This window comes from Drosophila montana, unplaced genomic scaffold, assembly GCF_035044405.1.
Source record: "Drosophila montana isolate Dmon_TW-CO22-7 unplaced genomic scaffold, ASM3504440v1 contig_1417_1, whole genome shotgun sequence".
NCBI classification, from domain to species: Eukaryota; Metazoa; Arthropoda; class Insecta; order Diptera; family Drosophilidae; genus Drosophila; species Drosophila montana.
In genome coordinates, this window is record NW_026996370.1 from 484,815 (window position 1) to 508,483 (window position 23,669).

At 42.2% G+C, this 23,669-nt stretch overlaps 1 long non-coding RNA gene across 1 annotated transcript in view; it reads left to right on the top strand.

Moving 5' to 3' along the window:
* The window catches only part of LOC135429684 (uncharacterized), a 68,923-nt gene that overhangs the window by 27,140 nt on the left and 18,114 nt on the right, over positions 1 to 23,669 (top strand). The window contains exon 2 of the long non-coding RNA XR_010436447.1: positions 6,044 to 6,122. This is a non-coding gene — a long non-coding RNA (uncharacterized LOC135429684). The remainder of the gene's footprint in view (positions 1 to 6,043; positions 6,123 to 23,669) is intronic.

Below are 23,669 nucleotides of genomic sequence, written 5' to 3' on the forward strand. Positions count from 1 at the left end.
ATCAGCTTTTTCGCGAGTCGATCCGAGGATCATTGGCGAGACGTGTGAATAGAGTGTTTACTAAGACAATTTTACTTATTAGTTACTGAATTATTATAATTTAGGACAGTTTGCTTATCTTCCTTTTAAATTTGACACGCAGCGTTGCCATCTTGTTAAAATTGTTCTATGGCAGCTTTCTATTGAGAGTTAATTAAGAATTGTAAACGGACTTCTGTAAGATACACTCATCTTCCTTGTAAAGTTACCATACACTTACCAATTGAGAAACGCAACTATTCCGCCATGCAATAAATTGTCGTGTGCCAACTTTCTATTGAGAGTTAAATATGAATTGTCAAATTAATCGACGTCTTGTTCATGCCTTTCCGCAAAATACATTAGCACATTTTGCTCATCTTCCTTGTATAATTACCATGCACTTTAAAAAATAGCTGTGCGACAGCTTTCTATTGAGAATTAAACATGAATTGATAATTTGACGACGCTTAGCTCGCAAACTTCTGCAAAATACTCTCGGCAAGTTTGCTCATCTTCCTTGTAAAGGTAACATGCACTTTAACTAACTGATAAGCGCAGCGTTGTCACCTTGTAATCAATTGTCGTGTGGCAGTAAAATGTATCGTCTCCTTGTTAAGTTAACATACACTTTAAACGAATTGACAAACGCAGCGTTGCCACCTTATTGCGTATTAAATGTGAATCGTTAAGTTAATCGACTCCTAGCTCACGCACTTTCGCAAGAGCATAGACAGTTCGTTGTCTTTGAGCTGACAGGCCCAGCCTCTTATGTTTGTTGCTGTTGCATGTTGTTGTTAGCGTTGAATTCGCGTTCTCTCTCGCTTGAATTTGGCTTGCATGATGACCATCATGCCAAGAAGTTAACAAGTTTGCGCCAATGGGAGAAAGGCCGTCGACGACGATGATGACGCTGCCTGCGAGGCTGTGAGGCATTGAGGCTCTGAGGCTGCGTTGACGATGACCGCTTAAAAAGAGCTGTGTAAATTTTAATGGCTGCAGTTGCATCCGCAGCAGCAGCAGTAGAAGCAGCAACAGCCACACACACATGCCCCATACCAAGTCGGACGTCAGTCAGGCAGGCAGCTTTCAACAGGTAAGCCTGCGACCAAGCCCAAGCGCTGGCCCGGCTCGTTATATTTTTCCGGCCCGGCAGTGCGTAGGGCGCCTTCAGCTGGCTTCGCTGTCGCTGCTGCTGCCGCTGCCGCTGCTGGCGTCGCTGCGTAATTGTAGGCCACTGTTTTAGCTTGTTGTCGATAATTAGCGCTTGTTACCCCGCGCACCGCTTGCCGCGTGTTGCCTGCCAGCTAGCCAGCTAGCCAGCCAGCCAGCCAGCCAGCCTGCCTGGTTATTATTTATTATGAGCTTGTTGTTTTTCATCATAGCTCATTGCCCATGCCCATGCAAAGGAAACATGCCGTGGCCAAGCCCCTCTCTCTTCCCTTTGCCCAGCGACCAACGCATTTTCCATAATTATTTCGAGAGTTGTTGGGGTGAGCGCGCGCGCGCCTGCGCAAAGTGAAGGGAGCGAGAAGTCGGAGCGCGGCATAAACGTTGCTCTTTAGCCAAGACACACACCCCCCAGAAGATCGGCATTCACTTGTTGCTGTTGTTGTTGCTGTTGTTGTTGTTGTTGTTGTTAGCTTGGCACGAAGCGTAATATAATATAAATATAAACAGGGAGCAGTTAGTTTTCAATTCTTTTTTTTTTCGCATCCACTCGCTGAATTGGTTGCATGCGGCATCTTGCACGCTGCTCAGCTTGTGCCCCGCAGTTGTTTGAGCATTTCAGGCCGTTACGGATGATGCCAGTGCCGCAGTGCCATGGAGAATGTGAGAATGCTGCCTGGAAGCCTTGCGAGTCATGGCACAAGGGATATATTATAGTAATTACAAAATTAAGCCGAGGATCTCTCTCTCTCTCTCTCTCTCCTGCGCGCGCGCTCGCCTGGTGTAAAGCCTATCAGCAGCATCGCTTGACTATGTGGCAAAATCTGATGGCAGCGATAAGATGCGCGATTCAAACTCGCAGAAGATTGTGAACTTGAGTGTTGATAATCTCGCTAAGGAATCTCTTTAAAACACGCACTGAACATAACGAAGAAAATCTATTTGAGCCTTAAACAAAAGAAAACTCTTGCGCTTAGGTTTAAACTATTAATTGTTTCATTTTTTTTAATGGGAAGAGTAGCGTCTTTTTGTAGAGAGGCTTGTTTCAATTTATTTATGCAATTTTGAAATCTTATCCTCGCGCCAATATTATTTATTTTATTAATATATTTTTTATGTTAACTTAACATAGGCTCTAGTCTATGTTACTATCTTAACAGCCCTCTGCATAATTTCAAATATTTTGGGAATTCTTTTTAAATAAACAGAAAAAAAAAAAAAAGCTTCAATTTCGATATCTTATCTTCCTGCCCTTACTTTATTTCTATTTTATTATGTTAACTTAACATAAGCTCTAATCTTTGTAACAGTCTTAACAGTCATGTGCATAATTGAAAATGCCTCGCGAATTCTTTTTAAATAAGCTAATAACTTCCTGAATTCGTGTTCAATTTAATGTCTTCTTCTTTGAAATCGGATAATATTATCAAGAGAAGAAAAGAAACGAAGCCTGAGCATCATTATCAGCCCTCTGCAGAGTGTAAATTTTTGGTTAACAATAACATTGAAGGCAACCGCAATTCGGTGGCTGCTTATCCTTCAAGGCTGTTAAAACAATTTACACCAACAGAGTCACAGTCAGTTAGGCTGAGGTGAGTGCAGGGCCAGGGCCAGGGCCAGGGACAGGAACAGCGTCGGGCAACAATCGAATCTCGCATAACTTTGCGTTGTGGCCTCAGTTGATCGTTAAGAGCATTTTGTGTTGCCCTTTTCTGTCTGTCTCGCTGTCGGTCTGTCTGTCTGTCTGTCTGTTTGTCTGTCTGTCGTATGCAAGCAACAGCAGCAACTTAATCGACATCGTTTTCACATTGTCAATTGTCTGCAGCACTCTGCATGTCCATGTCCTCCACAACCTTCACCCATCATCAACAGCAGCCGCCGCCACAGCCGCTGCAGCAGCAGCAGCCAGCAGCCAGCATTAAACAAAAGCCAAGTCACATCATCAAAAAAGAAGCAAAAGCTTCAACTTCAGCAACAGGCAACAGGCAGCAGGCTTCAGCTTCAGCTTCAGCTTTAGTTTAAGTCTTCTCCTGTCTGGTCTCTCGGCTCTCAACTTCCTGTCAAAGTTCAACAAACCGCCCAGTCAAAAGCACTGAGCACTCGGCCAGTCTCTGCAGCTAAGCACCCCCCTCGCTCTCTCACACTCTCCCTCTCTCTCTCTCTCTCTCTCTCTCTCTCTCTCTCTGTCGGTCTCTCGCCCTGCTCTGCTTAACCATGCGCTATAATTGCAGATTGCAGTGGAAAAAGGCGAGCAGCAGCCGCAGCAGCAGCAGCAGACGCAGCAGCAACATTTGCCGCTGCCTACGTTTCGTTAATATTTTTGCAAATTTTTTTAACCTCCACTTTGCAGCGAATTGTTGTTGTTGTTGTTGTTGTTGCTGCTCCTGGCACACCAAAAACGTAGCCAACGATCAACAAAAATCTCAGCTTCAAATTGCACTCTCTCGCTCCCCCTCTCCATCTCTATCTCTCTCTGTCTCTTTCTGCATAATATCGCATGTGCACGCAGCCTGTATGCATAAACCAGTTTACACCCCCCTGACATGCACCTACCCCTCCTGCTCCAGCTGCTGCTGCTGCTGCTGCTGCTGCTGCTGCTCCTCCTCATATGGTGCTGGGTGAACGGAGTCTTCTGGGCTGCTGCCGCTGCCTGTGATCGATTGCTGTTTGAGCATGCAAATGTGTAAAGACGCCTCCACCGCCGAGGTTGCAAGTCGCATGTTGCAAGTCCGAAACCGGCTAACTGGCTAACTGGCACGGCCAGAAACGTGTCCGATTGCAGCAGCAGCAGCAGCAGCAGCTTTTTGGCAGCTCTTTTTTACTGCTTCTTCTGGCAGCGACAAAATGCAAAATATATTTGTAAGTTTGTGTTTTTTTGAAATATGTTGCTGACGATCGCCTGGCATTGATTTTCAGCGGCAACGCCTGACACACGCCCGCACGCCACCCCCTGCCCCCTTGCCCCCCCATGCCCCCTGCCCGCAGGCCTAGCCCTGCTGCAGCTTGGTGTTGCTGCAGTCGTGAGATGCTTGCTGCTGATTTTTGATGAATTTATTAAGATTTTTTCTTGAGGCTTTTTTTGTTGTTGTTTTGTGACTCGTAGCTGGACAGCATGAAAACCCAAAGATTCCAAAAAAACACAAAAAAAGTTGAAGAAAAACTCTAATGAGTTTTTGGGCAGCGAAAAGTCAAAGTCTTGTTTTGTGTTTTTGGCTCTGACCTGAGCCTGGACCTGTACCTGTGCTGGGCTATCAACGCCTTTACGCTTGGGCTATGATTAGTGTCAGGGTTTGGGTCAACCGCAGTTGGGATTGATATATAGCCCGTACCACGGGCTGACCGCGAGCATAGACCACACAATTTTTGGTTGTCCTTGCCTCTACCTGGTCAGGAGGATATCAGGACATATGCGCGCATCCAAATTTCCAAGCAATTGGCCGTGTCTAACAAAAACGGGCACCCAGTTAGGCTTCGCTCTTTGTAGGAGCCGTGACTTGGCAAGGGTCCTGCGGTGCGTTACGAAACACGCTCTCCGCACGTCTCACAGCACGCCAGCTGTTGTCCTTTTTCTTATTCTTTTTTATTTTTCTTTGCTGCCTTAGGGCCCAATCTTTTGAGGTTTGTTTAGCCAGCAGAGCAGAGCAAAGTAATTGTGCTTTTTGCCATGGCTCTCGGCTCGATTCTACCTATGGCTCACTGTAGCTCACCTTACCCTTCGATCCATCTACCTTTCTTATAATATACCATTGACAGCTGGTTCTTTGTGGCCTGGTCTCGGCGTCCTTTTGGGCATATTCGTTGTGCCTGGCGGGCAGTTTTCTTGCCTATCGGCTTCGTGTTGCCATATCCATTTCCCTTTTGTTACGCAAAACATTTGTTTACTCAAAACATGGGTAGGGAAAATTGGTAAATTGGAAAATTGTGCGCACAATTGCTGGCTTAACGTTTTCTTTGCCCAATGTTTTTGTCCGTTTGTGATTTATTTTGATCGATCGTTTGCCGTAGTCTTCTTTTTGGCTTAAGAACTCTTAAGTCTCTACGGGCTGCCTTTGGCTTCTTCCCCTGTCTTCCCTTCTACTGCCTTGTTTATTTATAGTCTTCATTTTGGTCGCTTACCATTCAATGAAAATGCCCCACAAATAGTTCCCGAAAATTGCACATGTCCACACAACATTTGTGTGAACATTTGACAAGGATTTCCTTCGGGGATCTACATTTTTGTGTAGAGCTGCCCGGTTCTCATGACTTGCCAGGTGGGCTGACAGGATTCTACTACTGTGGCCACTTGGCAGTATCTAAAGAGCGTCTACCACTGAGCTCAAGCATCTGCCTATTGTATGCCATTTACACTTCGATCAAATCATAGAGGGTGTGCGAATATTCACTGTTGGAAAAATCCACCCGCAAACGTGGGAAATTGCTGAAAAACGTTTCTATAATACCCTTCTATTTAATATCTTTCTTTTAACAGATCTTTTCAAAAATTCATTTCAGACGTGTTTCACATAGTGGGGAAAATTGTGTGGGCGAAGTTTCAAGTTTCTATCTCAAACCTTTTCTTAAAGCTTTACATGAGATCTTTACATGTTTTAATATATAATTCTTAAAAACATGTGTTAAATAAAGCTTTATTCTTGGATTGCTCATAACTCCTATGCAAAAAAAAAATATTTTTAAATGTTGCTCTTCTATGCGATTCTCATTAATTCAAATAAGATTCATTATCATCTTATTCTCCATCTATCTCTGCTCATACTCTAACTTCAATTAACTCTCTCGCAGTGCACGCTCTCTTTCTCATTTGATATCTCTTTCTCTGGCTTTTTCTCTAACCCGCTCTCTACTTTTATTTCAGTTTTATACTTATACACAAGCTGTTTCCCTCCTACTAAGATTATGGCAATAAAAAATCATGCGTGGGCTTGTGAAATTGGGTAAGTCCATATTTACATATTCTTATATAAATGAGAACATTTAGATTGATATTTGGATATTTCATTTAAAAAAATGTCTGCGGGATTGTGAAAAGTAGCTTCTATGCATAGACGTTAACACTTGAGATTGGTAAAGAGCATAAGATAACATTATAGAACAATTTGACCCGCTACCCGGCATCCATTTTGAGTTATGCAAGTTGTCAAGCTTTTCTTGGGCTCTTCAAAGCGGAATCTTCACAAAATCCTCTTCTTTGGCCCATCAGACAATTCTTGAATATCTTATTAAATTATAATATGTTCTTATGCATACATGATCTAGCACAAAACTGCCTTGAAATGCTCTTGAGAGATTACGAGGACCTGCCTCAATCCTCCAAGCATATCAATGCAATTATCCAAATCATAAAAAATAACGACTTGAGCTCTCAATCAATCAGCAGCTGGCTAAACCAATTGTATTGAGAAGAGGAAACCCAGCTTCGTATTCAGCTTCAGCTCCGAGTTCGAATAGCATTTAAATTATTGAATGCCAAATGCATTAGGCGATTTAGTGCCCCTCAAGCGGCCCGCCCCACCGTAAGCGCCCGCAGCAAATCCATAACTGACAAATCATTTTCAAGCGAGTTAAGTGAGTCCCAAGCACAAATATCTGGCCGATTGGGCAGCTTTCTCTGTCTCCCTTGCTCTGTCTACATATATCAATTGCCTGGGCTGTTAAATAGCTTTGGGTGTGTATGGGAATCCAATAAAGCTGTCACATGTGCCCGCCACTAAGAAGAAGCCTTTTGTATGCCTTTGCTCTGTTGTTTGGGTGTGAAAATCAAAAAAAGTTACTTCGCATATGCCCCCAAATTCCCCGTCCCGTTTGTCAGCTGGCAATGCCGTTTGGGGGGCAACTTTCGTGCAAATTGCCAAGTGCTTTTCGGGTTTCGAGTTTTGTGTATGCAGAACTTAACAAATTTCCATAACATTCACACCACACAATGAAAGGCACACAAGCCGCGAGATGGCAAAGCAAACCGCAGCCTGCTTCTTCGATCCCGGCGCTCCGTCTCACAGTCCGACTCACAGTCAGAGTCAGAGTCAGAGGCAGATTTCTTCGCAGTCGCAGTCCCAGGTATCTGTCCAGTTGCAGACGTCGCTCTGTTTTATTTGCCACGTCATTTTTTTGCATGCCCTGTAATCAAATGAGGGTATATAGTTGTTAAGTGTTGGCTACTTTACAGGCAAAGAAAGGCTGACGAAAGTTGGCAAGGAATAGTCGAATTTTGTATGCAATATGATTACATATACCAGAAGAATCTCTTTTTTTTTTGTATTTGCTTAATTGTATTAAAAAAAAAAAAAAACATTTGCTAATATAAAATAATCAAAACCCCTTCGTCTTGAAGGGGTTTCGATACCTTAGCTTCGTGCTCAACGTGCCAGCGCTTAGGGTTGCCAAACACACTTATATGGCTGCATTGTTTATGTTCCTCAAGCAAACTTTAACCACTGTTAAGAAGTTTCCATTCTTAAAGGTGGAAAAAAAGTGGAATAAAAATGCATTAAACATATTGCTTATCTCATGGGTGCATTGTTGATATTCCTTAATCTAACTTTAACCACCGTAAAGAAGATTCCACTCTCAAAGGTGGAAAATAAGTGAAATGAAAATTCATTAAACATATTGCCTTACTTATGGATGCATTGTTGATTTTCCTCAAGCAAACTTTGAGCTTCCTTAAAGATTCCATTCGCACAGGTGGAAAATAAGTGGAATGAAAATTCATTAAACATTTTGCAAACAAGCCGTAAAGAATATTCCATTTGCAAACCTTTTTCGCACTTTTTGAAATGGGAAAAAGCTGTTTAAATATGCGCCAGAATTAAGGAGTATATTCAAGTCGAGCTGTTTTGCATATGAATATGAATTGGTATTTTGTTTTTGGCTTGCGGTTAGCCAGCAAGACAGTCAGACAGTCAGACAGAAAGCCAGCCGCCTGCAATGTCGTTTTGGCTGGGATTGTATAACGTTTTTGATTTTTTAAGTAGACACCTAAATGTGAATAGCGCAACGAATCGTAGCAATGCGAACCACGTCCGCATCCACGTCCGAATGAGCGCGAGTCGCATCTGTCAGATATATTTTTTGTGGCTGCTTAGTGAAGTGTAGTTAGGATCGATGCTTCACTGGGTCCAGTTCAAGCAACACAACACACAGCTCCACCGCCCCAAACAGCTCGGCTCTGGCTTGCTTTTCACCTTGGCCAACACGTAGTAAGGGAAATGGCAATGCTGCCGCTGCCGCTGCCGATGCCGCTGCCAATAATGCAATGGAGAGGCGTGATAATGCAGTTTAGTGAGTGCTGGCTGCACCGCTGTGTCGTTAGCCGCCAAATTTACCTACAAGCCGGGCCAGAAAGGCCTTAGCCAAGGCAACAATCAGCTGCGACGCGAGGCAACGTCTAACGGATTGGCTCGGATTGGATTGGATTGAGTGACTGACGTTGTTGGGGTTTCTGGGCCTGGGTCTGTGACTGTGCCTTTGACTGTGCCTAAGCTCAATGTGCAATATGCAGCACTTGGCACGATATTTTTTTTGTTGGTTTTAAATCATTTAACTTGGGCTAGAAGACAACAACGACAACGACGACGAGGACGAGGACGAGGAGGATGATGATGATGGCGATGATGATGGGCTGGCGATGGCGATGGCGACGGCGACGCGAACGGCGCAAGACACTTAAAACGTGATCGAAAATTGATGTTGGTTGCAACCACCAAACAAGCAACCACCGAGAAACCTCTTCAACCACACAGCAGCCTCCCCGTTTCTGGCTGTGCGGGGGAAATAAGGTCACGTGCAAAATATGTTCGTGGTGCTGCTGCTGCTGGTCGAGTTGGTTCTGGCCCAGGAGAGATGTTAATGATTTGCAGCTCAACTCCAACTCCGACAACAGCTCCGAGTTGGACCTCGGCTCGGGCAGGCAACAATTTTGCATATTTTTCTCTGGCTGCAGATAGTAGGTAATATGCTTGTTAATGTGCCCAGCTTTGGCTTGATCTCTCGCTCTCGCTCTCTGTCTCTCTGTGGTATGTATGTGGAGTTCAAAAACCAGGAAGTGACTCAACAACAACTGCATACAACTGGCAAAAACGGAGGTGAAAAATATGACTTGGTTATTTATTGTTGAAGTGTTGCAGTGCAAAAAGCAAAACCAAACCACACTGAAAACCCAAACGCAAAGCGAGCGTTGGGCCTAAACTACGTTTGGGGTATTTAGCCAAGTGATTTATTTAGCCTGGCACGCCAGGCGGTTAACCGCTTGACAAGCACTACCTGGAGCAGCGCGGCTCCAGCCTCAGCATCAGCGGGCGGATCTCACCGTGGAGCAGCAGCTGCCCCAGCACAGGCACACAAGTATCCCACATACCACATGCAACACATACGACTACAATAAGCCATAATTATCCAAACGTTGATCCGACTGGTTCTGCTCAACATGCCTCTCGCATCCAGCGAATTACTATAGAATCTTGAAATGCGCTACACTAACTGCTCATAACTCAGCATCCACTCGAGCAATTTCCATAAAATTTATACAGCTTCTCGAATACCCATAATCAACTGTGTTTCGATACATTTTCCAAGTTAAGCCCCGTAAATGTTAACTGATATTGTAATTTTCTACTAATTACAATTTTGATATGGGTCACTATTTACAATTGATGGGTGATGGGAAGTTTTTCTTCTATGATATTTATTAGCTAAAGTAATTATTATGATTATTTTTTATTTCATTTTATTTTTAAGGAATTCTCTAGAATATTTCAATAAATAAATGCAGGGTCCTTCAGCAAAATAGACCATTTTTTTACTCTCTGTTGACAATTTTGATATGGAATTCAAGAATGCGTAGCTTTTTTGCACCATTTATTAATACAAAAAAATAAACAAAATATATACAATTTAATTTTATCTAATATTTTAGGTAATTTCCTAATATATTTCCAAACTCCTCTTGAAAATCTTGAAAAATAAAAATATATTTAATTAGAATACATTATTTGAAAATAATATTATTTTCTCTATTTACAATTTTGATTTCGGACTCGAGCATTCGAAGTTTTTGCATAGTCTTATATTTTGTGACACTGACTTATGATAATTGCTTGGAAAACAATATGAAAATAGAAAAAATTGAATTTCATTTAATTTTCCATTGAATTTTCCAAATTATTTCATTTAATATCTTGTCTCGAGTATACGCAGTTCTTGCATAGTCCAATCTCTTAAAATATTATATAGTTTATTTTATTTAATTGCTACCATTTATTATTTAATTCCCTCGAATAAATCATTAGATAACTTCGGAATCTATCAACACAATGTACCTTTTCTTCTCTCTATTGACTGTTCCCACAAATCAAACGTTGTCTACTTATAATTCCTTTGAGTTCTGCCCTCTCTCTGTGACGCCTCCTTCCGCTTGTGTTACATTCACTGTCACGTATCGCATGGACCCTGCTCAATCAATCGATTGCTCGAGCTGCAGGGCGCAGGTTGCTGGTTGCAGGGGAGCTGAGGTGCAGAGGTGCATCTAAGGTGCTTGGAAACGTCGCATCGATATCGTCATCGTCATCGTCATTGCTACTCCTGTGCTGCCCCCCGCACCGCACTGCTCCAAATGCGGCCTGGGCGCTGTCCAAATCGATAAAATGCACCGCGATCAGCGCGGCACACATCAAATTAGTTATTAATTGAAGTGGAAAGTTCTCAGAATGTGTAGCACGGCGGGCGGTCAACGCGCATGCGTTCGTTCAAGTCCGGCAGGTCCAGGTTCGCATCGGGCAACGGAATTGGGAATTGAAGTTGGAGTTGGGATCGGAGTCGGAGTCGGAGTCAGAGTCGGATTGGGTAGCTCTGCTTGTGGTAGCTGTCTATGTGTTAGCTGCCCGACTGCCTTGTTAGCCACTTTGTTAACCTGTTTTGGCGGTGCGCATTTGAATTTTCATTTATTATAAGCGAGTTGCATTTCTAATTTGAGTCATGTGACCAAAAACAGTTTTGTCCTAGTTGTCGCCTCCTGCAGCCGTCGACTTGCAGCCGCAACTGTGTCTTAAACAATTGGTGAATGGTTTCGGCCATAAATCTTTTATTTCCCCCCTTGTGCTGTTGTTGTTGTTGCTGTAGTTGTTGTTGCTGTGGCATGTACACACATTTGTGCCATTACTATGACAACAAATTCATGAGAAAGTACGGCGGCTGCTGCTGCTGCAGCAGTAGCTGCCACAAGACAGACAACACAGCCTGGGCTGGCGGGGCTAGCAGGAGCTGGTCGGGGGTTGGGTACCTGCATCATCTGTTTGTTTGCCTGTCATTAGAAAGAGAAGAAGAAGAAGAAGCAGTTGAAAAAAAGCGTTGAACGTCGAGAGTTTTGAGTTGTGTGTCGAGTTGAGTCGAGAGTCGAGAGTCGACACTAGACCGAAAGTCTGCGTTCACTTGTGCTTCTTTAGATTGGACTCGAAACTCAACTGAAGTGCACTTGTACGCCAAAACAAGCCACGTCACTTGGCCACTACACACACGACACACACTACACTACACTACACTACACTACACACTACACACACTCCCATACCATTGCCCAAGCACTCCACTCCAATCCAACACACACATACACACATCTCGCCATCATCGTCATCAGCGAATGGCCAGCACATCAAATTGTGGGCCGCTGGCAGCGCCAATCGCCAAGAAGCCACAATAGTAACAACAACAGCCGCAGCAACAGCAACAGCTTTTGGCCAAGTCTTTGGCTATGGCTTTCACTCGACATCTCGTTAAGTGTCTTGTAAATGGCATTGTTTTCGTTTTTCATTCAAAAATGTGCGTTGCACTGTGCCAGACGCGGACGGAGGGAGGTAGAGAGGTAGGGACAATGGTCCAGGGTCCAGTCAAACGGAGGCATCTGTTACCTCAATCTCCTCCCCCCCCCCCCCTTCCTCACATGCCAACAACAAAGTGGCAGCCAGTTGTGCCCTAGACCGTCATCATATTTGTCATAAACTTCATAAATTTTCTGTATAGCCAGTACCTTTATAAGGCCGAATGGACGATGCTCTGGCCAATCTTGAATATGTGTGCGATTCCAATTTTGGGCTCTGGTGTCCGAAAAGAAACCCAACTGTTGATTGCCACATCAATAAGTCTCTGATTACATTATTGCATTAGCAGCTGGATTTACATAATTATGTTTATATCTGTCTACCTACTCATACGATTATGATCGAGATATGAATAGATACACAGCTCAAATCGAAATCTTGCGGAATTATCATAATATGCATATTAAATTCAAATTTGAGCCAGTTTCTGGATCAAATCTCATCTAACTTATCAGAGGGCTAGGCTTTAACCCGCATATGAAAGAGAGAAGAGTGCAGTATTCTTTTTTTTTTTTTTGAAGTATCCGCAGAAAGTATTTGAATTTTAACACCTGTTACTGGCATTTTATCTGATGTGGCAATCTTCAAAGCAAATAATAAGCTGAGATAAATCTTTTTGTTATATGAATTCCATAATTCGCATAAATTCAAATTCTAGTTGATCAGCAGCTGTCATCTTGACGATCTTCACACCGAAATCTAAATGAGTTCTGATCAGATCTGCATGAGCCGAAAATCAATTGCTTATCGTGATTCGGTAATGATCTTCCAACTCTCTTATAATGCTGTGTAGTCAAGTGCAAGCTGTGGCTCTGCCTCTTCGACTGCCGTTTGATTGATCTTGACTGATCGCAGTGGAGCCAAAAAATAAAAATAAAATCCACTTATCGCATTAGCAATTGTCAGCATCTGAATGTGGCCGTCACGGCTGCTACCTCTGGAACTGCGGCTCATGAGCGAGGATCATCTGTAATTTGCTTTCTAAAGTGATCAGCTTGCCTCAGGCCCGGGTCTGGGTCTGGGCCTGGGCTGGGGGCCTCGGGCATCAGGCATCAGGCATCAGGCTAGTGCCTACAGCTTTTCATATGCCTTTTTGACAATCGTCGCTGCTGTCGTGGCATTCATCACAATTTCCTGCTGATCGACACTTAACATACATACAAATAAATGAAAAAAGAAAGAGAGAGACACGGTAGCAACGCTCGGGGTTTATTCGTTTGATTCGTTTGTTTGTCTTGTCATTCACTCAAGCATTTAATTGTCAGGCGACAAAATGCAAACAGATAAGTTCAAGAAGCAGTTCAAATGTACAGCATTTTCCCGCTATTGATCTTGAAACATGCTGCATGCAGCATGCGGCATGCAGCATGCAGCATGCAACATGCAACATGAAAACATGACCGTGATTGGTGGTGGCCCGAGGTTCGAGGTTTGCTTTTTGGGGCCTGCTCTTAAAATGAGCTCGCATTCAAATTGCCGCATTGACTTGTCCATTGACTATTTTTCTTCTTCTGTGTTTTTTTTCTTTTTTTTTTTTGGTTTTCATACATTCAATTCAATTAAACAAATTTTGCGATCGGCGCTGATCGCTCGCCGATCGCCGACTGCACTGCCGACTTTTCTATTTTGGCCCCAAAACAACAAAATGCAGAGACGAAGAAGAAGAAGAGCGATGGAGGTGAAGGGGGGAGGGGAGAGAAAAAAAATGCACAGAATTGTAGAAAAAGTAAACAACAAAGTGTTAAGACAAACGTGCAACGGTTTGGGGTCAGTACCATTCACTTTTGGCTCGTTTTAAACTGGAGTTAAGTGCTATTTGAGGTAAGAATTTCATTACGTTTACGTACGTGCGCCGTTTTGGGCGGCATTCAAGGGGGGCACACACACACACACACACACACTCACACATACATATACTATATGGGAGGGGGGCTGCAGTTGTTTTAGTTGGGAGCTGGGAGCTAAACCAACTGCGCATGCATATTGCTTCGAAGACGACGACACGTTTGCATTTTGAAAAGTCACGACCCACTTAGCCAACCATGAGTAACGGACAGCGGCCAAAATACACACACACACACACTCACACACACACATACACATGGAAGATACACTAGAGAGCCAAGTGTTTGTTTCTCTATAAACAAATCGAATCGCAATCGCATCTGATCGAATCACAACGCATCGCATGGAATCGCTGTTGGCGGAGTTAACGCATTTCATGTTCCACTTTCAGGGTGGGTGACTCACAAGATTCGAAGCTTGTGAAGATGCCAATTGGAGATGCGTTGATTAATTGCCATACTGACATCTCTCGCACCGCAAAACCCAAAAAGCCACTCAACAAAAAAACAGGCAAAGTGAAATCCAAAACTGTGTTTTATGTTTGTTCGTTTTCAACAAACATTTTTCTTCTTGTTTTTCAGGCCCTATGTTCGAACCCTCCCTCTCTTGCCCTTCCTCTCTTCCTCACGCTGTGTGAAAGTGAAGCTTCAACGAAAAAATAAAAATAAATAAAAGTTCACAAGCTTTTTGAGCCGAACTGCGCAACAATAGCTGATAAAACAAATACATTTGTCGCCTCTATAAGAAATGTACATAAAGAAAGATTCGGTCGAAATGTAAAGATATTTGTTAAGATGCCTACGCCAAATACAAAGGCCCTGAAAGTCTGAAAGCCGAGAGAGTCTGTCTGCTGGACTAGGCCCCGTCCGGGGCACGGGCTGTGTGTAGAAGCCGTGATTTATTTGCTTGTCAGTGCAACAGCAACAACGGCTAACGAATATGGCTGGTTAAACGATGCGGGAAATTCTTAAAAATTTGACGCTTAACCACAAACAACATAGCGAAGGCAAATGCTCGTGACCGTTAGACAAATAATATTAAACACCAGGTTTTTTTTTTATTTTAATTTTTTTCTAGAGGGGTATTGCCGCAAGGGGCAGGCGATTGCGATTGCCTAAAGTCTGTGGAGCTGTTGTTGTTTCGGGGCAATACGAAATTAGAGAAATAGAGACATTGTCGCCGTGCGAGACAACAGCGGAGAAGACACAACATCATCAACAGCTATTGAAAGCTTTGAGTTTCGACTTCATTTACATAAACAAAAGCCGCAAAGCTGATGACCGACCGACGACCGACCGATCGACCGACCGGGCGAGAGGCACCAAGGTATCCAGGGCCCAGAGCTCCGCTCCAGCCGACTCTGTTAACTGGCCTAAAACGCATTTTTCTGTCGCTGCACGCACGCGCTCATAAATCAAAAGCCAACTTGTTTATAACTGAAAGCGATCAATTAAAACGTTAACGCAAAAAAAAAAACAACAACAGCAACAACTAAAAACTGAGATGCGAACCGCGTCTGAGCGATGAGCGTTGATCGAAGCGATCGGAGAAGAAGATCTTCAGTGCTTGATCGTGCCGAAAAAAAATAAGATGAAGAAACACAAAAACCGAATTTGAAGCTGGTCAAAAAGAGATGGGCAACAACAAGAGACGGACGGACGGACGGACGGACGAACTGCGGCCAGTGCATTCCGCTGGCCTAATTCTCTGTAAAAGAAACATTTAAGCAAGGCTTAATGGGCGAAGAGGGGATAGGCTGCAGTTTGAGGTTAACTAAATACTTGAAAGAAGAGTAAATTCCAGTCAACTTAAAGCTAACTGCATTTCGGTGTCGGTAATGAATTGTGCTGCTGCTGCTGCTGCTGCTGCTGCTGCTGCTCTTGGCCATGATCAAACGAGCCAATCAATTGTTCAGCTAAATGACTTGCCCAGGCCATAAACTGGCCACGCAGATGATAAAGTATCCCGGCATTTATAGTTTGCTCTTAACGATCGGTGGGAGTCACTGCGAATCCGCACCCAACTGTGCTCTTCTTTTTTTTTATTTCACTTTTTTAAGATCGATAGATCTTGTCTAGCTGGCAGCTTTGCTAAACGTTTAGTGCGTTTTGTACTTACCGAATGGTTAATTAATTTACATCCAGTTTAAGATAAGATCGCGCAGAGGTATTCCATTTCGGTATGCACCTTCCGCTTTATGCTGTTGAATATAAAATTTCATATTGATGACAACTTTGTGATCCATTTTTATGCGAGATTTCGAGTTTTATTAAGGGTTTTCTCTATTTCTCTTTTTCATTTCTTTTATTTCAAAATTGTGCCAGCTATTAGAAATTGTTTACAATATCCCCAAATTTAATCTATAAAATTATATTTTTTTTTTAATCTCTATATATAAAACTGTTTGTCCTGACTGACTGACTGACTGACTGACTGACTGACTGACTGACTGACTGACTGACTGACTGATTGGTGATCAACGCACAGCCCAAACCGTAAGAGCTAGGAAGCTGTAATTTTCACTGTGGTTACCTTATGTGATGTAGGTGCACGTTAAGACGGGGTTTCGGGGAATTCCCCCCGCAAGTGTGGAAAAATTGCGAAAATCGCGATCGGCCTCAAACTCCGATCGGCCTCAAACTTATTTTCAAAGATCTTTGTTCAAATTCATTTGAGGGGTGTTTCACACTCTTAGGAAAATCGATTCCTCCTTGGTGGAAATGGAGGTCAAAGATTTGGTGGGTGACGTTTTGTGCTCAAATTCATTTCCAAAGATCTATAAGAAAAATCATTTGAGACGTGTTTCACATTTTTCGCAAAATCTAAACTCCTTCGCTGAAAAATGCATTTCAAAGATTTTTTTGTCGAATTTTAAGTTTTGTCCGATTTGCATAACAGTTGTTTGATTCCCGTTCGATCAGTTTCTAAATCACTTTCAAAGCTTTTTGAAAACATTGATTTTATAACATACGTGCCACGGGCAAGGCCGGGTTATACCCGCTAGTTATGTATATATTAAATTATATTTATACTATTCACATTATATTTAGTTCCTGTGCATAGCCAATGACCTCAGCAGCCAGAGCTATGTACAGTGGAAACTCTCTTGAGCGACCGTACAGTAATTTTTGTCCGCTCGAGAGGAGAATGCGCCTAAGAGGAGTGTAAATTAGGGGAATTTTTACTGCAGAAATGAGCTAAAGCTTTAACTAAATTATCTATGGAATTTACTCAGGAACTTCTCTAAATTTGCATTTATTTAATTTCAATATGCTTGGTGACATTTTGCCTTGTTTTTGGCCACATCTTGCAGAAAGTATTTAGTCCAGTTACCAACCTTGCGGCTTATCTCTCACATGAAATTGCGCAGCGGAAGATCTTCTGTACAATCAAATTCCAGTTGCTTCCCTCAGTACACGCACACACAGACAGACTTTTGGGCTGCTTTCTCTTTACTACCTTACAACCTTGTCATGGTCTTACCGATTCCCGATATTGATCGCTATCGCAGACTGCAACACCCCAGAAACAATGCGGCCTTATCAGCCATGTGAGCGACCGGGCCGTCGTGGTTGGGTAAAGATATTTTGCTCGGCTTGACAACACCCCTGCAAATGGAGTCTCGAAAATCTGAGGCAATGTTCAAGTCAAAACGCGTATCGGGATTATCAATAATGTGCAATGCTACAGCTCATAAAATCTCTGTGCGCAGAGCCACAAGGAATTACAAAATTGTGCGCGCAGACAGCGGGCAGCCATGGCCAAGGTGCACCGAGTCCCAGCCCGGTGCCCGTCCAGTCCCGATCGGATCTCTTTTTGCCTTGATCAGGTGCCGCCGACCGATACACGAACACTTAGCGAGGCACAGCCAAAAGATGCTGCCAGAGTCGAGCCAAGAGCTGAAGCAGGTCGGCACAGGGCGGGTGGCAGGTGGGGCAAGGCGATCGCGATGCGTGCGGCGCGATAAGAAGCCGATGCAAACCATTAATTAGGAGCTGCAGATACCTGCAGATTTTGTCCAATGTACGCAACGTTAAGAAATTAAGGCTTTAATCGTGCATGAAAATACGTGAAACTTACGCGTCTTCGGTTCGACTACTCTCCCGGACGGGCCCATCGTCAGATGCAACGTGATCGCGATAAGATAAATCGCATACAAATTTGCCTTTATGCGAGAGCGCCGAGTACATCCGAAATTATGATGATTATTTATGCAGGGTATCAAATGTGCCTCCAACGCGTGTGTGTCAACAACCCAAACTCTGTCATTTATTTCAATGAAAACAATCAACAGCTCTCTGTCTCTCTCCCTCTCTCTCTCCCTCTCTCTCTCGGTCGGTCTGTCTTTCTCCTCCTCTCATTAATCGACTGCCAATATGTCAATGTCATTGTCTTTCGCTCTCTGTCCATAACCTAACCCATTTTGCAGTCACACTGATGTGCAAATTAACATAACTAACTGTAAATGTGAGCACAAATGGGTATATGCGAAGCTCAAATACCCTAGCTATAGTTATATGCTTATGAAATAGACTAAGGAGTGGAAAAATATTCAGTTTATCAGTAAAGGACGTATGAGCTAATCAAAATAGTTGGGTGAATGCAAAGGTGAAATATCCTTGCTATAACTATTTATATATGCAACTTTTTGAAGATAACAAAAAAAGCTCTTATAAGTGGAAGTTTATATAAAAAAGAAAATACCTCCTATAAGTGAAGGAAATGTGAGCTGAGAAGCATCATAGCAAACCATATAGTTGGGTATATGCAAAACTGAAATACCATAACTTTACTAGATAGAATAACTTTTATAGAAAGGGTGAAGCATACGACAAGTGAATATCTAATACTCTTACTGAAAAAAATAATAAACAACGATTCTTTTTTTCTGTTTTTCTTAAATTTCTTTCTAAATTCTTGGTGTAATGGATAATTAGGTCAACATATTGTTTGTCTGTTCCATTCTATTTTATTTCTATTTATTTTTGAATGAATGAATTTTCCCCCACTGGCCACATTTAAATGTTTTGGCTAGGGTATACACATGGTTAGCCTGGCGCACTCACTCAAAGTGCAAATGGCTTCTCTGCCTCTTTTAAATTTGCGCCCGCCCCTCCCTCCGCACGCCCCTAGCCCAGTTATCACTCTGTGTATCTGCATTGAAGCGCGAAAATTGCAAACCAATGTTGTTTTGACAATGTGCAATAATTTGTAGCCAATTTTATGTGTCTACCGGCGGTTCAGCTTGGTTTGTTTCGGGAGGCTTTGCCGAATCGACGCCTCAACCCCTTCCCCTTCCCCTTCCCCTTGCCCGTCCACCACCGCCCCCCTTTATGGGTAACGAGACCCCGGGCCGAGCCACATGGACCGACAATTTATGGCCGCTAAATTAGCAAGAAATGGAAATTAAGAAAAATGTTGCTTTTATTGCAAACAGTTGTAGTCGTCTTCCAATAAAAGCATATTTATTTATACACAGCCCCGCGCCATGGATGTGCCCATATAGCCTATAGCCGCAACTGAATTGTTATTGTAGCTGTATCGCAGACGTTTATGACTCTTGCCCGATTCTCGATTCGTTGGAGGCTAATGAGCCAAGTGGTTTGCTGCTGCTCGGTGCAGCGATTGGGTGGCTAAGCGAGTAATTGACGAGCCAAAAGCCAGCTGAGCGCAAATTCACATAGCTGAAGTTGCGGCTCGCCCTCCCTCCACCTCTCTCTCTCTCTCTCTCTCTCTCTCTCTCTATGTCGCTCTTTCAGACATTGCCTGCATTTAGTTGGGCTCTGATATATGGTTAAAGTTCAGGTGTTTGGATTAGATATACCGAGATGCTGGGCCAAGCACTTTGATTTGACTTTGAGCCCAAAACTTCAAACTGAGCCAATTTTTTGATATAGGTACATTGGCCACAAAACTCAAAGGCGAGTGCCCCGAAAATAAGACAGGAGCGGTTCAGCGGGCGCACATTAGCAGGCGCCTTTTATAGACAATAAAAGTAATTGCCATTACAAATATTAAAATAAAATAGCCTGTTGCCTAGTGAATGATTATAAACTTCAACAAGGGCCTGCCACTGCAATGAATACACTCCTGTCATCTGACTAGCTGGCGTATCTATAAATAAAATAGCCAACTTTTGACACTAAACTGACTTGTTAACCGAAATATTTACGTACGTATGCTGTGCGCAGACCAAATGACATGCTACCCGCAGCCGCAGGGCCAAAACCCAACTCCAACCCCCCCAAAGACAAACCCTAAGACAGACTTCAACTTTTGCTTGGCGTACAAAAAAAGTAATTCAATTGAAAGTTTTGCTTAGTGGGCGGCTGTGGCCAGATCTCATCCATTACGGCGTAACAAATCCCACAAACGAAATTGAAAAAAAAGAAAAGAAAAGAAAACAGGAAATACATTTATCTAAGCCCGTAGAAAGTAAAAGCTGAAGAAAAGTTTTTAATATTTGACGTGTTTTTTATTTTCTATTTTTTTTGTTTTTTCAAACTTTTTGCATTGAAATAGGTCGAACCGGTGAGCCGCTTGGAGCAGGGGAAAATACGTAACAAAAATTGAAAAGGGTTTAACTTGAGCTTGAACTTTTTGCGCCTTTTTGCCGGTTAACCCATATACGAGTACGTGCTCCGCCACATGAGTAGCGCAAAGATACACACACAGACAAAACCAGATACAGATACAGATACAAATACAGTAACAGATTGAGATTCCTTAGGCTCGTTGATTGGAGATCAAAGACGCGTCGACGTTGGCGGCATTTCGCCTCCTAATGATTGATTGTAAAATTTGCTAATTTAAGCAATGGGAATTTATGTTGGCGAATCGCAGCTCGAATCGCTGGACTCTCTTTGCCAGGGAGCGGAAGGGGGGAACAGGTTCCCCATCAATTTTATTGAGCATTTAATTGATCATAAAAATTATTCATTCATTTCCACAAAGATTGCAAAATCAGCAATATGCGCTGCTCTAAATCCCATTGACTGAAGAGAGGCTAAGGAAATAAAAAAAAACAAAGAAATTATACGATAATAGTGCTGCGATATCTATAAAATATGCATGAGCAGAGCTTGGGAAAAAAAGTAGGCGGCCCAAAAGTGTTTAAGCCAAATTCCAAAGAAGCTATCGTGGGCTGCTCGCCTGCTATAAACGAGGGCAATAAAAAGTGTTTGCAAAAACTCAGGAAAATTACTTCCGAATGGGAAGATGCAAAGATGAGTCAAGGAGAAAATCCAAAAAATATAAAAACAGTCAAGTATCTATTTTGTAGCAGACATTAGTTAATCTACCAACTGAGTATTTGCTTTGTATGTATTTTGATTACCTGATATGAGATTATAATATTTAGGAAAAAACTGAAAATAGATACTATTTTGTAAATTTTATAGTAAATGCAAAAAAAAGTTTTCCTTATCTTAAAAAGTCGTCAGAATAAGAAAAGTTTACTAAATCATATTTTCAAGTAATTTTATTGCTTAAAAAATGTTTTCTATCAACAAAATTTCACCAAATTTAAAATTCTTAGAAAATTCTGAGAATTGATTTCAAATCATTTTATTGTTAAAAAATGTTTTAGTCTTACAAATAATGTATCCGAAATTTAGAAAAGTTTTCGAAGATTAGGGAAGTAAAGAATTTTTGAGTGGAATTCTGCTCTTGTTGAGAAAGTAATGTATGAAAGTATGTAAAGAATACTTTCCAACCCATGAAGAAGGCATAATTCTTATATATATAGATCTTCACTTCTAGTATATCAATCAATAAAAATGCTTGAACAAACTTCCCAAACATCTCTCGTCTGCTGCCATTTTTATTTGTTTGTCTTGCAAATTGTTAGGTAGTATTATCCAGCGACTGCTCCAGTAAGCAAAACGTGGACAGCCGACGAACCCACTCACTCAGTTTAAGATTCAGAGATACGGATTCCGACAAACCGTGCGACATTGGACAGCGGTCAGTGGACTGCTTGTGTGTTCGCCGGAATGGGTATCACATGTCAGTTCGGATGGATTTATGACTTATCAGCCATATACTTACATATAGCATCGCTCGCTATATGCTGGCCGAAAAGTGCTGCCGTGCGAAATTTAGCTATAAGCATGCAAATTAAATGAGGTATAAAAAATTCAGTGGTTTTTTTTTTTTTTGTTTTCGATTATCAGTTTTGATTCGTTATATATTTTTCGCTTTTTGGCTATAAACTAGAAAACATAAAATTACAAATACAAATACAATATTTACAACGACAAGCACATTGCGTACATCATAATCAAGGGTTATAGCTAACAGATACATGTACATATCTAGATGTAATCAGTCGATTTATGCTTTTTATATTATTAATATAGTTCTTTAACACACACACACACACACGCACGCACGCACACACACATATGTGACATTTTATAGAGTTAATATGGCTGTAAAAGGTGTGTGTATGTTTTGTGTGTGCGTGTGTGTGTGTGTGTGCTCGATATATGTTCGGATTCGTGCTAATTAACTTATCGACTAACATAACTTATGAGGAGAAGAGTTTACAATTTAAATAATTATTGATAGGACAAATATAGCATCGAAATAACATAATATTAATAGTTGTTGTTTCTTCTGTTGTGTTGTGTTGTGTTTTATTTTTCATACATAATTTAAGCTTAATTGAACAAAATATCACAATTATTAAACAAATAAACATACAATTTAACATTTAAGCGGGGGACTCCTCTTAACTCTATTAATTTATTTACAAATTTTACACACAATACGAAACGAAACGAAACGAAATGGAACGGAACGAAACGAAACGAACTTATGTAAACGTTTAACAGTTAACTAGTTTCCTGCTTTTGGAATGCATTTAGTTGGATGTTTCTATCTTGGCAGCTATCTGAGAGTGAGAGAGATAGAGCAGTGTGTGAGCGAGAGAGAGAAAAGACAAACAGGCGTAACAAACAACAACAAGGTAGATTTTAATCGCAGCCAACTAATCTGTAGCAATGTTCGGTTCGGTTCTGTTCTGTTCAGTTCTTTTCTGTTCTTTGCAGTTCTATTCTCTTACATGTTCCTGTGTATCTGTGAGTGTGTGTGTGTGTGTATCTGTGTGGGCTTTGCGAGGCCTTTGTAGCTGTGAAAGCGCATTTGCCAGTTTGATTTTGCTGAATACCTTGGCCCAGGCAACAGGCACGAATCGAGAGTTTCGTTTGGGCCAACGGCACACGTGCGAATCTTTTGGACGTTCTGGCAGGCCTGGGAAAGAAATGTGGGCTTTTGGCTCAGCGCAGGCTTAGCTCATTTGGCAAGGTCAGCAACAAGTCAGGGAATGCAGTTAACAGAAAAGTTAACAATTCACTAATTTCCTCTCTCTCTCTATTCAACTATGCTTTTCTGTAATGCTAGGATTTAGGCGCAGCCAACTTAACTTTCAGCTGTATTCTTTGATTTTGGCGCAGCTAACTTAACGCACGCAAGTGCTGCCAGATCGCCTTAATTCCAAGAACTAATTTTCGGTAGCCTTTAAAACTTTTGTATGCTTCACAGAACTTGGTTTACCTTCGTGCTGACCTTTCGCAAGTTGTTGGCCAGAGCTTAGCCTGAAAGCTGACCTCAGTTTTGAGCCAATTTCTGCGCGTAGCTTTGCATGCTGTTTGATCTTTTAGCTTTGGCGCCCACATTCGGTAACCTTAGCAACAAGCTCGAAAACTCTGGCTAATTGCCACGTGTAGCAGGGGCCCCAAAAACTTTGCGAGTGTGCCGCGTGTG